Source organism: Anomalospiza imberbis, chromosome 3 (assembly GCF_031753505.1).
Source record: "Anomalospiza imberbis isolate Cuckoo-Finch-1a 21T00152 chromosome 3, ASM3175350v1, whole genome shotgun sequence".
In the NCBI taxonomy this organism is placed as follows: Eukaryota; Metazoa; Chordata; class Aves; order Passeriformes; family Viduidae; genus Anomalospiza; species Anomalospiza imberbis.
In genome coordinates this window covers 99,754,093-99,768,411 of record NC_089683.1, presented here as the reverse complement: position 1 = coordinate 99,768,411, position 14,319 = coordinate 99,754,093, and the positions used below count along the sequence as shown (strand labels likewise).

General features: G+C 48.9%; 1 long non-coding RNA gene across 1 annotated transcript; it reads left to right on the top strand.

Annotated features, from left to right (window-relative positions):
- The first annotated feature begins 3,010 nt into the window (after nt 1-3,010).
- On the top strand, nt 3,011-13,996 carry LOC137471587 (uncharacterized). Its single transcript, XR_010997702.1, has 2 exons — nt 3,011-3,554; nt 12,638-13,996. It is a non-coding gene; the product is annotated as an uncharacterized lncRNA (long non-coding RNA).
- The last annotated feature ends 323 nt before the right edge of the window (nt 13,997-14,319 follow it).

The window sequence follows — 14,319 nt, the reverse complement described above, 5'->3', positions numbered from 1 at the left end:
ATAACATTTTTCCAGACAAATTAAGAATAAAAGTTCCCCCAGCTTCACCCCTACTCTTGACACAGTGTTTTAGCCACTCAGCCTCCTCCACACAATCCTGGGTAGCACTATTGACATCTACTCCTCAGACCATCTTACCAGGCAGAGCAAAAGCCCTTCATCCCACCTTTACTCATGGGGAGGAATCTGCCTACAAAGCCACAGATTTCAAAACCATTTTTTTTCTCTCCACAGAAGGAATTAATTGCTTTAAATACACATTGTGGTGGGTACAACTCAGTATCTTTTTAATTGGCATCTCACCTGTGTTTATTGCATTCTCTCATGAAATCTCATGATTGGTTTGAGATCTATTTTGCTTGTTTAGTCACTGGGTAGCAAACCTGTGGAGAAGCCAGGACACATGAATGGCTTTTCCAATGTTGCTACCAACTTGGATTGACTCGCTTTTAGATGCTTATCCAAAATTTTATTTGTTTCTCCATCTGCAAAACAGAGGTTGATACTTAATCCCCTTTTAAAAACTTATCTGAGAACTTGGGGTAGAAACCAGCCGGTGGGCTCTGAGTTGAGTGAGTTTCCATTTTTCAAATCCATAACAGTTTTAATTCTGTGCTTTGAAATAGACAGAACTACGGAAATGTTAAACTTTTTTGGAGGAGGGTGGGTGGTTTTTAAAAGCTCTATAATTTTGGTATGGTGGGAGAATTAAAAATAAATTCTTCCCACAAGACTTTAACTTTGTACTGGACCAAATCTTGAAGGAAGCAATATTGCTGTTGATTATAGTTGTCAGGCTTTGGCATTTCTGTGTTGTGGAAGCCAAGTACCAGGTCTGAGGCATGGGCCCTCATCACAACCATACTCTGCTTTCTCATCTCTATTATTCCCAACTGAAAGCAGTGAAATGCCTCTCATCTGAAGGGATCCATTTCAGGCTGCTCTGGGAGGAGCTGCCAAGCCTGTGGTGAGAGGCTACTCCCACTGCAGAGGAGCTCGGTGGCATGGCCAGGCGCTCTCCTGAGCGCTGGCACGTCAGCAGAAATCACCTGGCTCTTCCATGTGGACTCTGCCCACAAAAATCAAGTCTGACTGCCTGCTGGAAAAGTCATCCCTCCCATCCTCACCGTGCCAGGCAGGTCAGGGGGTCATTCCATGGATTTGGGGAGAGGTGCACAACCCCCTGCATCGTCGATGGCCTTTGCAGACCCGGAGCAGGTGGGACTTCTCTCACTTCACCGGCAGCTGGAGCAACCCACTGCCCCGGATCATTCCTGAGACCGTCCCCTCCCGCCCTGGTGGTGGGTCCAGGCTGGAAGGGGACACCCTGGCACGTGGCCATGGAAGTTCTCTGGTTACACAGGTGGCCCCACACAGGTAGTTTTGCTTAATGGTATTAAACAGGGGGGGGTAATGTTACCTCAGGGATCAAGTGGTGAGCTTTGTACAGCGTGACCTGCAGCAGCAGTGGGAGCCTCTCTTGCCGTGGAGAGGCCTAGGATGTCATGGGTAGCCAGCAGGTAGGGGCAGATTTACTGGGGAAAGAAGCTGGTTCAGTCCACCTGAAATGGGTGGACTGCTCTCAATAAAACCCACCTATTCCCAAGAGTTAGCCCCTCTGTTTGAGCACAAGGTCTTAGTTTAATTTTATAAAATTTTAACTATTAATTTGGGATTACCTCCAAACAAGCCAAAGCCATTTATCCTCCTCTACCTCCTCTTGCCCAGACCCATCATCAGCCCAGGTCTACCTCCAAACATGCTGGAGCCATTAATCCCTCTCCATCTCCATTTGCCACTGCTTTCCTCCACTGCTACTGCTGGAAATGAGCTCCACAGTTAAAACCAAGCATTTCAGAGGTGGCCATGTGTCTGCAGCTGTGTGAGTCTGGGGTAGGAACCAAATATCAAATAACAAATCAGAGAGGTGGTGTCAGGATCTGTTTGCTGGCATGTGGGCGGAGGGCAGGCGGACAACATGCCCAGAAGTTGCTGGCTCAGCTCTGGTGACACTGGCAGGTTGTCCTGTGGCCTCCCTGAAAAGCTGGCTCCTGCTGGGGTGGGAGCCACAGTTGCCTGCTGTCACCTTGCCAGGCTTTGGGTGGTGCATCCAGATATAGAAAGAAGATGCTATATGGGGGAAGTTACAGTGGATATGGATATGTAGAAGTACATATATATAAAGGGCTGCTCATCCATCTCCACTGTCGACCCAGAAAATGCCAATTTCAGTCACATGAAATGATTAAAAGAGGTGCTCCCTTGACTTCTGTGAAGGCAGGACAAATTTCAGGCGGGTTTCTGTTGGAAGGGAGAAGTGATGAACTTTTGATGAACCGGGGCTGGAAGCAGACAGTCGCTCCTATTGAATCAGCACCGTGTAAGGCTGGCCTCATTAATGAATGTCAGAGAGCCTGCCTGAATCAGAGGTTTCAGGCCTCTGCTTTTTCTCTTTTAATTGCATTTTCCAGAGTTCACAGGCCAGAGTAAGCGGGAAAATTTCTGATGGGTCAGAAATGGCTGTGGTTTGGAAAGAATTTCAGGCATCCTTCATGTGACCTCCTCCTCCTCCTCCTCCTCCCTGTGCACAATTGTTGCTTTTAAAAGAAGCAGCGATAATGGGGGACCAGGGGATCTGCCTTGCAGAAATGTTGCCCTCAGTCCTGCTTCTTGCAAATCCCTTCTTTGGGATTTGGGCAGGGAGAGGCTAGGAAGATGTCCAAGGGCAGGGGGCTGGCAGTCAGGTACCCCGTGCCCTGCTGTCCTGTGTGAGCCAAAGCCTGCAGCAGCCACCAGGCAGCTCATGGGAGCAGCCACAACTCCCCTGCTGTCGGTGGAATTTGGGGTTAATTTGGAGCCAAGTCAAGGTTTGAAGAGCCCCAGGAGTGGATGGGACTCTCTCCCTTAACAGAGATGGGGGAAAGCCCCCTGTGCTCCCTCGCTGACTCAGCTGGCCTGGGCAGCTGGCCTAGCTGATCTTAAATAAGCCAATTAAGGCTGCACGGTGGGAATGCCTCTCAGCTGAAGGCTTGATTGAATGAAGGCTGCAAGATTTAGCTAATAGTGCCCCAAATCCCAGCAGAGTGTTCCTCATTTAGAGAGTCAGTTGTGCCCCCTGAGCTCTTCCTTTGCCACGGGCAGGATATGATTCAATTGGCACCAGCCCACCAGGGAGTAAGTGGCAGACTGAGCCTGGAGCAGGGCAGTGAGGGGAACAGGACAGGTCTCCCAGCCTCAGTTTCCCCACCTGCAAAACCAGTGGTGCTCCTGAAAGGTGCAGGGCAGCCCAGGCTGTCCTGCAATGGATGTGGGGTAGTTGTTGCACTGGGTTAAATCACAGGTGTGTCTCTTGGGGGGACACATGATGTTATCACCATGTGTGAAGAGAGAAAAGAGCTGGGCTTTTCAACATCTTCTAGCAGCCTGGTGGTGGTCTCTCCATGAAGTGTTTTAGGCTTTCTGATGAAAAGGTGAAGGAAGGCATCCTCAGCTCTGGCTGACTGCCCTATGCTTCCTACCATGACTGTGAAAGAAGCCAGACCCAGCATGAACAGGTAACTATTATCTCTGCAAAAATCCAAAAAAAATTGCTTTCCTTGGGCCCAAATTCTGACATCAGGGCTGGCTGCTGCTCACCTCTGTCTTTAGTTCCCAGGCTGCAAAACCCTGCTCTGGTTAAATCTAAGAGGCAATATGATCTGTAAGGGCCCAGATCCTTATTTTGATGTGCTGCAAAACAGGAGTGTGTTTGCAAGACAGGGAGGGATGGGGATTTTTAAATTTTAATTATTATCATTATTTTAATAGTAAGGAAAGACCAGCTCCCTTCAAAGAGTACATCCTTATGAATTTATAGTCCTCCAACCCAGTATTTTATGATCTCAACAAGAAGCTCATAAAACCAAGTATTTGGAAAGGGTGAGGGGAAAAAAAAAAGGGTATAAAAGAGGCACCAGCAAGTCTCAACTGAAAACATGGAGGGAGGCTTCCTAAGACAAGAGTTCCCATAGAAGGAGCTGGGCTAGCTCAGCAGGAGAGGATGTTTTATGGGAAACCTTTACGTGGGCTCTCCTCAGTGGGAGGACACAGTGGGCTTTGCTTCATCCTCTGGCAAAATCCTTACTCATCCCAGGGATCTGCAGGGGGATTGCCCAGCTAGGAGAGGGTGTGGCTCGACTGGAAGAGGCGTGGGTCTGGAGGAAGCTGCTGTGTGTTGTGCAAACTGCTGAGAGCCCCTCATTTCTGCAGGGGTTTGGGAAATGTGTTCTGTTTGACCTGGGGCTGCAGAGGCTTCACAAAGGTGAAGTGGTGCCCGGCAGAAGGCCTTCTGTAGGTGGGCACAGGCTCTCTGCTACCTGCACATGGCAGAGATGTCTCTCCTTAGAGACATTGATTGCTACAAATGACAAGGCAGTACATAGTGAGAAACAGAAATGCTGAAAATCTGGTATTCAGCAGTCTCAATTCCTATGTGAGGGAGGGAAGTTAGTTTTTAGGGTTTGGTGGTTTGTTTCTTTTTCTTTTTGCCCTTCGTGTTCCCCAAAGGCCCTGCTGTATTTTACATGTTCTGGTTCAGCAGCCTCTGAGCACCTTCCCCTTCAGTGCTGCTGGAGAGGAGCAGGCTTGGCTCTGCAGGAGACCCTTTGCTGGGTCTGGTGTCCTGAGCACAGCCTGGCCTGCCTATGATCCAGGGAGCTTGAACACCAAAGCTGCAGGCGTCTGCTACCTAGATAAATTCAGTGCTCCTTCCAGACACGTTAAAGGCAGCGAGGAACATCAGTCCCATGCTCTGCCCTTTAGCCACAGTGACTGGTTTTCTTGTGTTTAGTCTACCACATTTCTGTGCTGGATTAGAGTCCTGTTGGTGTCTCCATGAAAGCAGATGAGCTGTAATTAAACCACCTCCCAGGATCACATGTGCCCTTTGGGGTTCTTCCTTCCTTTCTCTGGGCTATTCCCACCTTTTAAGTGCCCTTTTCAAATCCCAGACCACAGCACCCAGTGCCATCAGCATGGGCTGGGTAAAAGCAAGCCCTGCTTTCCCTCTGTACCCCCACCACTAACACGCTAGGACCTCATTTACCCCTTTTGCTATAGGGCTGTGCTGGGAGCTTGGATTTTCCTCTCTGCCCTTAAGAGCTAAGAGTAGGTCTGTGGTGTGTCTGGGAGCTCTGGTTGAACAGGCAGCTGTCCCTCACAGCCAGCAGCAGAGAGAGGTGGCCTGCAAGCCATGGTGGCAGTGCCCACCGCTCTCCAGAGCTGCTCTTTAAAGGCCATGAAAAGTTGTTGTACCTAAAGAGGCATTAAGGGCTCACACCTGATGCCACATATTAAGTCAAGTTGGAAGGGACACACAAGAATCATCAAGTTCAGCTCCTGGCCCAGCACAGGACAGCCCAAGAATCACTCCATGTGCCTGAGAGCATTGTCCAAATGCTTCTTGAACTCTGTCAGGCTTGGTGCTGTGACCACTGCCTTGGGGAGCTTGTTCCAGTGCCCAACCACCCTCTGGGTGAAAAACCTTTTCCTAATACCCAGCCTAAATCTGCCCTGGCACAGCTTCAGGCCATTCCCTTGGGTCCTGTCCCTGGTTATCACAGAGAAGAGATCAGTGCCAGACTCTCCTCTGCCCCTCAAAAGGAAGTTGTAAGTGCAATGAGGTCTCTCCTCAGTCTTCTCTTGAGGAACACACCAAGTGACCTCAGCCATTCCCCATATGGCTTCCCCTCAAGGCCCTTCATCATCCTCGTTGCCCTCCTTTTGACACTCTCTAATAGTCTAGTGGCTTTCTTTTTTATGTTGTGGCTCCCAGAACTGCCCCCAGCACTCGAGGTGAGGCTGCCCTAGTACAGAGCAGAGCAGGACAATCCCTTCACTTGCCCAGCTGGCCATGCTGTGCCTGATGCCCCCAGGACACGGTTGGCCTTCCTGGCTGCCAGGGCACTGCTGGGTCATGTTCAACTTGTCATTGATCAGGACCCCCAGGTCCCTTTCCAGCATCTCCTTCCCCAGTCTGTTTATACATCCAGGGTTGTCCCAGCCCCGGTGCAGAATCCAGCACTTTTCCCACATTGAACTTCATATGGTTGGTGATTGCCCAGCCCTCTGATTTGTTGAGGTCTCTCCTGCCTCAAAAGAGCCAGCATCTCCTCCAGTTTTGTATCATCTGTGAACTTGCTCAGTATCCCTTCCAGTCCTTCATCCAAGTCATTTATGAAGATGTTGAAGAGCACAGGCCAAGGGCTTCCCTCCTGAAGCCATCCTGGCTGTGATTGATGACTGTGTTGTCCTTCAGGTGTTTTTTTGTTTTCCCCTCCCAGAATAATCTTCTCCATAACTTGACCAGGCACTGAAGTGTACAGGTAGCAGTATCTCTTGCTTTTTCTATTTTTTTCTTTATTTTCTATTAAACTCCTAATCGGTTTAAAGATGTGTAAGAGTGACTCTTTCACAATTTGCACTTTGGAAATGGGGAAAGTGTAATACTTCCCCTACGCATGCAGAAATGTGCTCAGTTTTTCCAGAACAAGATATTTACTTCCTGGCCAAGGTCCAGAATGGAAAATGTAAGAGTAGTAAATATTTCTGAGCATGGGGGGGTGGTGGTGTTGGTTTGGATTTTGCATAAGGTTTTGTTTGTTTGTTTGGGGGGTTGGGGTTTCTTTTAAGTTGTGGAGGGTGACTGCCCTTTTCCCCAGTTCTTTGCACAGCTGCAGTGGGATGCCCCTGTTTTGGGAGGTACAAGCTGATGTGATTCTTCTTGGTTTCCCCCATGTCTGGCTTGGGGGCTATGAAAGAAACCTGTGGGGGATGATAACCTGTGTAATTCTGTCAGTGCACACACTGGAACAGGTGAGCCAGGGAGCAGCAGGGAGGCTGGGCAGGGCTGTGGTAGACACCACCTGTATGTATATATATATAGGTATTTAAGACTGTGAATACAAGTGCTCTTCCCTGCACTGCACCCAGATAAAGAAATGTTATCGGCTTTATTTTTATAGGCTTTTTAATAAGCTTTATTTTCTCTCTTATCCGTGCATGTCTGCAGAAATACTAATTACTGAGTGTAAATTGTTGGGAAACAGCTGCACAAGTCCATCCATTTGCTGGTAGACTCATTTCCTCTGCATCCTTCCACCCCTGCATTTTAGAGAGGAAAGGGATTTATTATAAGGCAGCACTGTGGAAAAAACTTCCTTAGAGAAACTCACTGGATAATCCAGGAAAGGCTTGACTAATGGAGCTTTTTGTGAGCTAACAGAATAAAACTACTCCACAAAAATATTATCGTTGGGAACATGAGCTGAAAAGGGAATGATTCATGTGAAATCCGGGATGTTCTTATGAATCAATGCTGTGAAAAGTGGGAGAGGGTTGGGGCAAAATGAGCACCTGAGACCTGCCCTGAAGCATGGAAAAGATAAAACACCTTTATTAAAGGCCTCGTCAGGAAGTAGCAGAGAGTGTGAGACAGACTTGGGAAAAACCACAGGCTGGAGAGTCCCTAGAGCTAAGGAGAGAGCCATATGAGGAGCCTGCATGATTGCTGATAGAGTTATGATTAAGGACCAGCAGGCAGAATTTCCTGTGATACTCCATGCAAGTAAAGACAAATCTCTTCACCCCTCTCCACCTACACTACCTCATCCAGGAACATGAGACAAGAGACTGCTGCCAAAAAGAAGCTTTGTGGGCTATCTCTGCTTTGGAAGAGGCTTAGTGGAACAGATTAGGTCGAGCAGAATCTGTGACCTAGCAATCTTTTTCCTATCTTTCTGAGGGAGAAATTAGTCCCATGCACTATTTAATGTTTCACAGGCAGCAGAACTTGTGTTCCTGACTCACCAAGGGCTTTTTAAACCCACCCCTAATTTCTTCCCTGATGCTGCCACTGGATGAGGTGATGGAGGAGAAGGAGGTTTGGCTTTTGTGGCATCTTTTCTTTCTTTGTGCCTTGCCAGAGACTTCATGGTAGTACAGAGGTTACCTGGTGGTGCATGCAAGCCCTGGGCCCCAGGGGAGCCACAGGGCCAAAAGCTGCTGTGTTTCCTCTCCCATACCTTTGTGGCTGGGCTGCTCCTGCCTCTGACAGTCCCCTGAGGTGCTGTGTTGATGAATTTGGACTGGGACTTTCTGTCACACACTATATTTAGGCTGTGGATTTGCATTGTTAACTTCGGTGTCTTAATGAGCAGGCACTTGCTTGTGGCAGCAAGCACTTGCCTCTCATGGGCTGTGCACTCTGATGTGGGAGCATCTCTCTTGTGTGGTCAAGGATGCTGCAGCAAGGAAGAGAAAATGAAAAAAACCTACTTTTTTTTTTTGGTCAAAGGCAGGTCTTAGATGCCCCTATGTCCAAAGCCTTTGGCAGGTTATGGGCACTGTCTGTGGCTATAACTCACTCTGAGGTTCCTGTGCTGTCTCACTTTTTGGAGGTGGCACAAATGTGATGCCACCAGGCGGGGCTGGGGCTGTCAGATGCTGGGGCCAGGGGGGAACCCCTGGCTGCCACAACAGCCCCTTCCCTGCACACTCATGGTTTGCACTGCTTTGCAGGGTCTTTTGCTGCAACAAAACGGTCTGGGTGACAAAATGGAAAAACTGATCATCACTTCTTCACAGATAGATCCTAAAAATATATGGCTATTGTTCTTTTCCTTATGACCCAGCTGGGATGAGCTGTTTTATAGAGGAAACAACAAGATAAACAAACAGTTCCAGTATGCAAGGGTGAAGGTTGTTGTCCAATTTTTTTCAGCTTCCTGAATCTGACTCCTAGGTCTTTCTTTGCTATCAGGCTTTCCCTCTCCAGCTCCCTTTCTGAGCAGGAAAACAGGAAAGATGGCTAAGGATGTTCGTGTTGAATGCCAGGCTGAGATACTGCATGCAGGGAGACACCGAGGCCCTCGGGCCATGGTGCTACTCTTGCACATGTCAGTGTGGGTCATCAGGGCTGGGGAAAGCATGGATCATGACCCTGGCATGTGTCACATGCTGAGAAGCTGCCACAGATGGGAAACCTACTGTGGATGTCACTGTTCTTTATGTGATCCTTCTGCAGCGTCCAGAAGTCCACCACTGTTGTCTGTAAGGTCTGATGGGGTATTTATGTGAATTGTTCTTGCTGGCCCCATCCAGGATATTCCTGCCTGGCTCAAACTGAGCCACTCCCTTCTTCCCACCTCCAAGCATGGCTGTCACCCTGCTCAGCAGTTTAACCCCGTCACCTCTTGTTTGGTCTGAGCACAGGGAGGAAGCACAGCACTCATTAGGCTGGAAAAAACCAACCCAAACCAAAGCATATTGCAGGTGGCATGAAGGTCTGGGCACCAGGATAGAAATCCTTGCTCATTTTAGCAGCAGGTTGATCTATCACAGCTCATTTCAGGTTTTGTGGTGTGTTGTTTTTGTTCCATCAGAGGGGGAGCTGGTCCCTCGTGTGGTTGCAAACGCCTGCATTTGTACACATGTCCTAAATCACAGTGGGTGATTTAGTGCAGAGCTTCACATGGCCTTGATTTGCCCCCTGACATTATACAAAATAAGAAAAACATGGAGTGAGGAAGCGCTGCTTCATAGTCACCAGCTCTGCAGCTGGTGTGAATTGACCCAGCTCCTTGGGTTTCTGTGGAATCGCACCCCTACGCACCAGAGGCCGTGCAGCTCCTCACAGGTGAGGGTTCCTCTCAAACCTGTCCCAGGGCCAGACCTGTACAACGACCTGGACAGCAATGCTGAATTTTGCAAGCACCGTGATCAGCTGCTGCTTTGCTTTTTTGTGCTTTTTTGTGCTGGCTATCCTCAGCAGGGCAGGGACAGGATAAGCAGGAGCAGCACATCAGTCTCTAGGCTGCCTGCGTGCCGCCTTGCTGTATTTCGGCTGGGAGGCACTGGAGGGAATAAGGCTGCCTTAGTAGCTCCAGCCTCAGTTTCTTCTCTCTGATAGTTGCTTGCCACATGGGGATATAAATTCAGTGTGATCACTTTTTCAGGATGATGCAGGAAAAAATACCTGAGCAACAACCTCAGGCCTGAGACCTCGGCCCCTCTGCTCTGAGCCTGCAGCTGGAGTTTGGTTAGTGGTTTCCTGATGCATTGCAGTGCACCTCTAATCAGAGCACCCCCAAGCCTCATGGGTTTGTCAGCCCAGACCCTGGCTCTGCTGCTGAAGAATCTGCTCTTTAGCTTGGGTTAAACCAGTGAATTTAGGATGCAGGTTGCCTGGTGGGCTGACGATGTATCCCACTGTGTTTGGATAGGAGCATCCAGGATTTGAGAGATTTGCCCTTAGCCCTCAATAAGCCTAAAGAAAACCCAAGTGTATCTTTGCATGGTTGTGAGTCTGTAACATCTTTTAAATTCTGTTATGTGAAAAAAAGAACCTGCTATTCTGAAATACTTTTAATAAGCTTCAGTAGGCTGGTACCTTGTGTTAGGTGGGGCTGGGCTGCTGGGCAGGAGTTGTCTGACCCCTCCAGAGCAGCCTGGCCTTCATCCCACAGCACTCCTCACCTGGAAATCTCCAGTGCATTTTGATTCTTCTTAAAGGCCTACTTGTGACACCATTCTAATGGGCAGCTGGAGTGCCATTGGAGTATTCCCTACAGCTTTGGACACCTGTAGGGGTTTATGCTATCACCTGATTGCTGGCTGGATCAACATGAATTGCCCCAGGGGCGCTGCTAGCTTGAGGCACATGTAGGGAGGGAAAACTGGGGAGGCTGGGAATATCTCTCATAGTCCCTGTCTGAGGACATCTATCAGCCCTCAGGACCTTCCACCCTGGCCCACCCCTGCCAGGTCTGCAAGCACCAGGAGGGCTTGGGGAGCAGCTCATGGGATGGGAGAGTGTAGGGGAGAAGCCATCATCCTGCCTGTGTGTCTTGGGCAGTGTGGGCACCTCAGAGAAGGAGGGTGAGGGGTCTGTGTCCCTCCAGCTTGCAGGGAACAAAGGTCCCTTTCCATCAAGTTCCATTGTGATGGATTTCAAGTGAAACTGAGACAGGGTTCTCCACCAAAAGGTGCTGCAAGCAGCTGCCCTTGCTCAGCATTTGATCTCAGCCTCCCCCCGTCTCTGGCTATCTGTTCCTTTCACCGAGCACCTGGAAACAGCTGACTAATGGAGATGTGCAGATGGTCATCACCTTCTGCATTATACAGCACTTGGCTATAAATAGCCAAGGTTGCAGGTCCAGGCCCCAGCTCTGTTGGGAGAGATTTGCAGGGCACAGTCAAGAAGTGATTTGTCCCCTGGTGCCATGGTAACAGCTCTCAAATGTGAGCAGCAGGACAGCAGCAGCATGGTGCTGCTCCACTGGTGCGCAGGATGACCTTGGAGAAGTGGGAAGCAGCAAGGTGGGCCACTGTTTCCTCCCACAGCCCCTTTCCCCAGCCTGCAGCCATCTCTGGCAGAAAAGAAAAGACTTGTGAAGGATGGACTAAAATAAGGAAAATGTGCCTCGTTGCATTTGCATTTAGATGGCAAAGATAAGGATATTCGGAATTAAGAGTAAAGGTGATACAGGAAAAATGCAGTAGAGATATTTGTAGTTGAATCCCTGAGAGTGCCTGTACTTCTTTTTTTTGTGAGCTTTTTCTGTGTGCTTGGTTTTACCTTAGCACTATGCTGCCTGTTAGCCATGCTGCTGTGGGTTCTTGCTGGAGGAAAATTTAAGCAGACTGGTTTCACTAGGAGGTGGAACAGGAGGTGTTGTAAATGCTGTCCAAACCAAAGAGGGCAAAGGTCCATCTGCAGCTCCTCAGCAATAGCTGTCTTAGCACATTGCAGCTCTGCTGTTTGTCACGTTGTCACACCGTCTCTGCAGTCTGACGGGTAAAATGTCACTTTTCCCTTCACTGCAAGGGAAAAGGAGATGGGAACTGAACTGAGATAAACAATTCAGGTACTTTTGCAAATATTTTTTCTGCAAAGGGCTGAGGTGTAAGAGTTTAATATTGTTCTTCACTCCAAATAGCCTTAAAAATCAGCATTTGCTTGCTGAAAGTTGTTGGGTGTATCTTTGTTTTCTAATCTGTTTTCACATGTGGAAACAGTCTGGATAGTCTGGACCTTCACCATATGTGACATAACCTGTCTCAGTTTTCAGGGGGTTTTTATGATTAATTTCTTTTTTTTAGGAGCTTAAGGTTTTTCATAATCTCAGCCCCAAATCCATTAGATGGCCTGGTTAGTATTGGGCCTGGCCCCTTTGAAACCTCCTTGCGGGTACCCAAAACAAGACAACCCCAAGCACCAGAAGGTATACAGGCTTTTAATGAGACTCCCATGAGTATTTGATGTCCTCATTTGAGAAGGGGAAGTGGTGTAGGAAAATTGAAATGGAAAGGGGTAGAGGCCCAAATGTTTTTGTACAGGAGAGGAACTGAAGCTTAGCCATGTTTCAGAATTCGGCATCTCCACCCATGCTTGTGCTCAGCACTGTGTCTCCTCCTGCACAGAGAGCTGCTCTCCCAATGGAGCTGGGTCCAAGGCATCAGTTGGAAACTGAGTTTTGAGGCTGATGAGCTTGGTTCAGCTGAGTGAAAAGATAGAAACCATTCAGGAAAAACACAATCCAGATTTGGGTTTAAATTTTAGGTGTATATTTGAGTTTGCCAACACTGAATTTTCTTTTAGGTGGGCCTCTTAGTCAGTAAGGCTGAAGAAAAGTCCCTGCTTTATTCTGTCAAGCTCTTCAATGGGAAAGTTAAACAAATGTTTACCTCTCACAGCATTGCCTATCAAATGACTGCAGAAGGACAGCCCTGCCTCTGAGAGAGGGACCTCCCCTTTCTCAGTGTGCTCTTGGACAGGTGTTTCAATTCCCTGTTTGGGACTGAGCAGGAAGCATGGAAGGGGAAGTGAAATAAAAGCAATCAAATAAAATATATTTAGGAAGTACAGTCACCAACATTGCTTCTGGGAGTAGGCATCCCTTAACTCCCACTCTGATGCTAGAGCAGATTTAAAAAGGTGGGTTAAAAAATGAGTTGCTGGAAACGAAAAGCCTCTGCCTCTGATGCAAAGAGAACTGGAAGAAGAAAAAATTCTGCAAGAACCAGACACCTGCAGGATTCGGATGGGTCTCCTGCAGCTGACTCTCAAGCTGCTGCGTGAAGGTGTTTCTGCATACAGACCTTGAGAAAAGAGCTCATGGAGGTGCAGTTCCCGTTGGCTAGAGGAGATCCCACCAGTCTTGTCCATAGAAATGCTGGTGTCTCTCAGGCTATGACCAGAGCCAGCAGTCTGGTCCAGTTTTTCATCTTTGCCTGCATCTTTCAGCAACCAAATTATTGCTCTAAGCTGGCATTGCCCTAGAATCGTGGCACCTCCCTGCACTTTCTCACTGCTGGATGGCCTCTAACAAAGCAGAGCTCAGTTCCCACAAAACCCAGATTTTTCCCAGTGATACTGGCTTCTTCCCTTGCATAACAAGGCCCTGATGAGATGGGAACCCTTCGTGAAACTGTGCCCAGGGCAGCGGGCTGGGCAGGCAAGGAGCTGTGTTGCCCTAACAGGCACCTACAGGAAGGGCGGTGGAGCAAGCGGAGCGCCTGCAGAAGTTTCCAGGCACCAACAGCCCACCCTGCCTTCAGACATCATCCATCACAGCAGCCACAAAGGGAGAGTATTTACCAGGCACAGACTTGGCCGCTCTTTGAGCTGCCCATCAAGGCAGTGGCTACTGCCTTGGGTCAAGTTGGGTCATTGCTTTCTGGCACTCCCGCCGCGCAGGCTCCGTCACCACTCACGTTTCACCCGCTGGTGCTCCTTAACCGAGGCAGAGAAACCGAGGACAACCTGCACACTTTCCTCCTCCTCCAAGCTGCCCCTGCACCCTTCACAGTTAGCCAGCTTTGGGGCTGGTTTCCAGCTCAAGGCCAGCAGTGGGTCTGGAGTGCTCTTCATCCATCCCGTGGAGACCACACTTCACAGGAGATGCTGCTCTAAACGCACCGTTCTTAGCAAAGCATCGCTGTGGACTTCTCTCCACTGCTCTGAGAAAACAGGGTGATTGTAGGGGGAAAATGTTCAGCAGGTGCTGCTTTCAGATGTTTTTTGAGCCGTGGCTGCCCCACAGAGGGAGTGCCCAGAGCCCCCTCCCCAGTGACTGCAGCACCTGGTGCTGAGCCAGGCGTGGGCAGGGGCAAGGCGGCTGCAGTGGCTATTAGAGGCTCTCATCAGTCTTCACTCAGGGTGGATGTGAGACAAGGATGTGATTAGGAAATGGGAGCATTAGTGAAAAGTCATCTATCAATTGGACTTATTAACCTAAATGTGTCAAGTAAGTTTCCACCAAAAGGAGAAAATTTATTTAT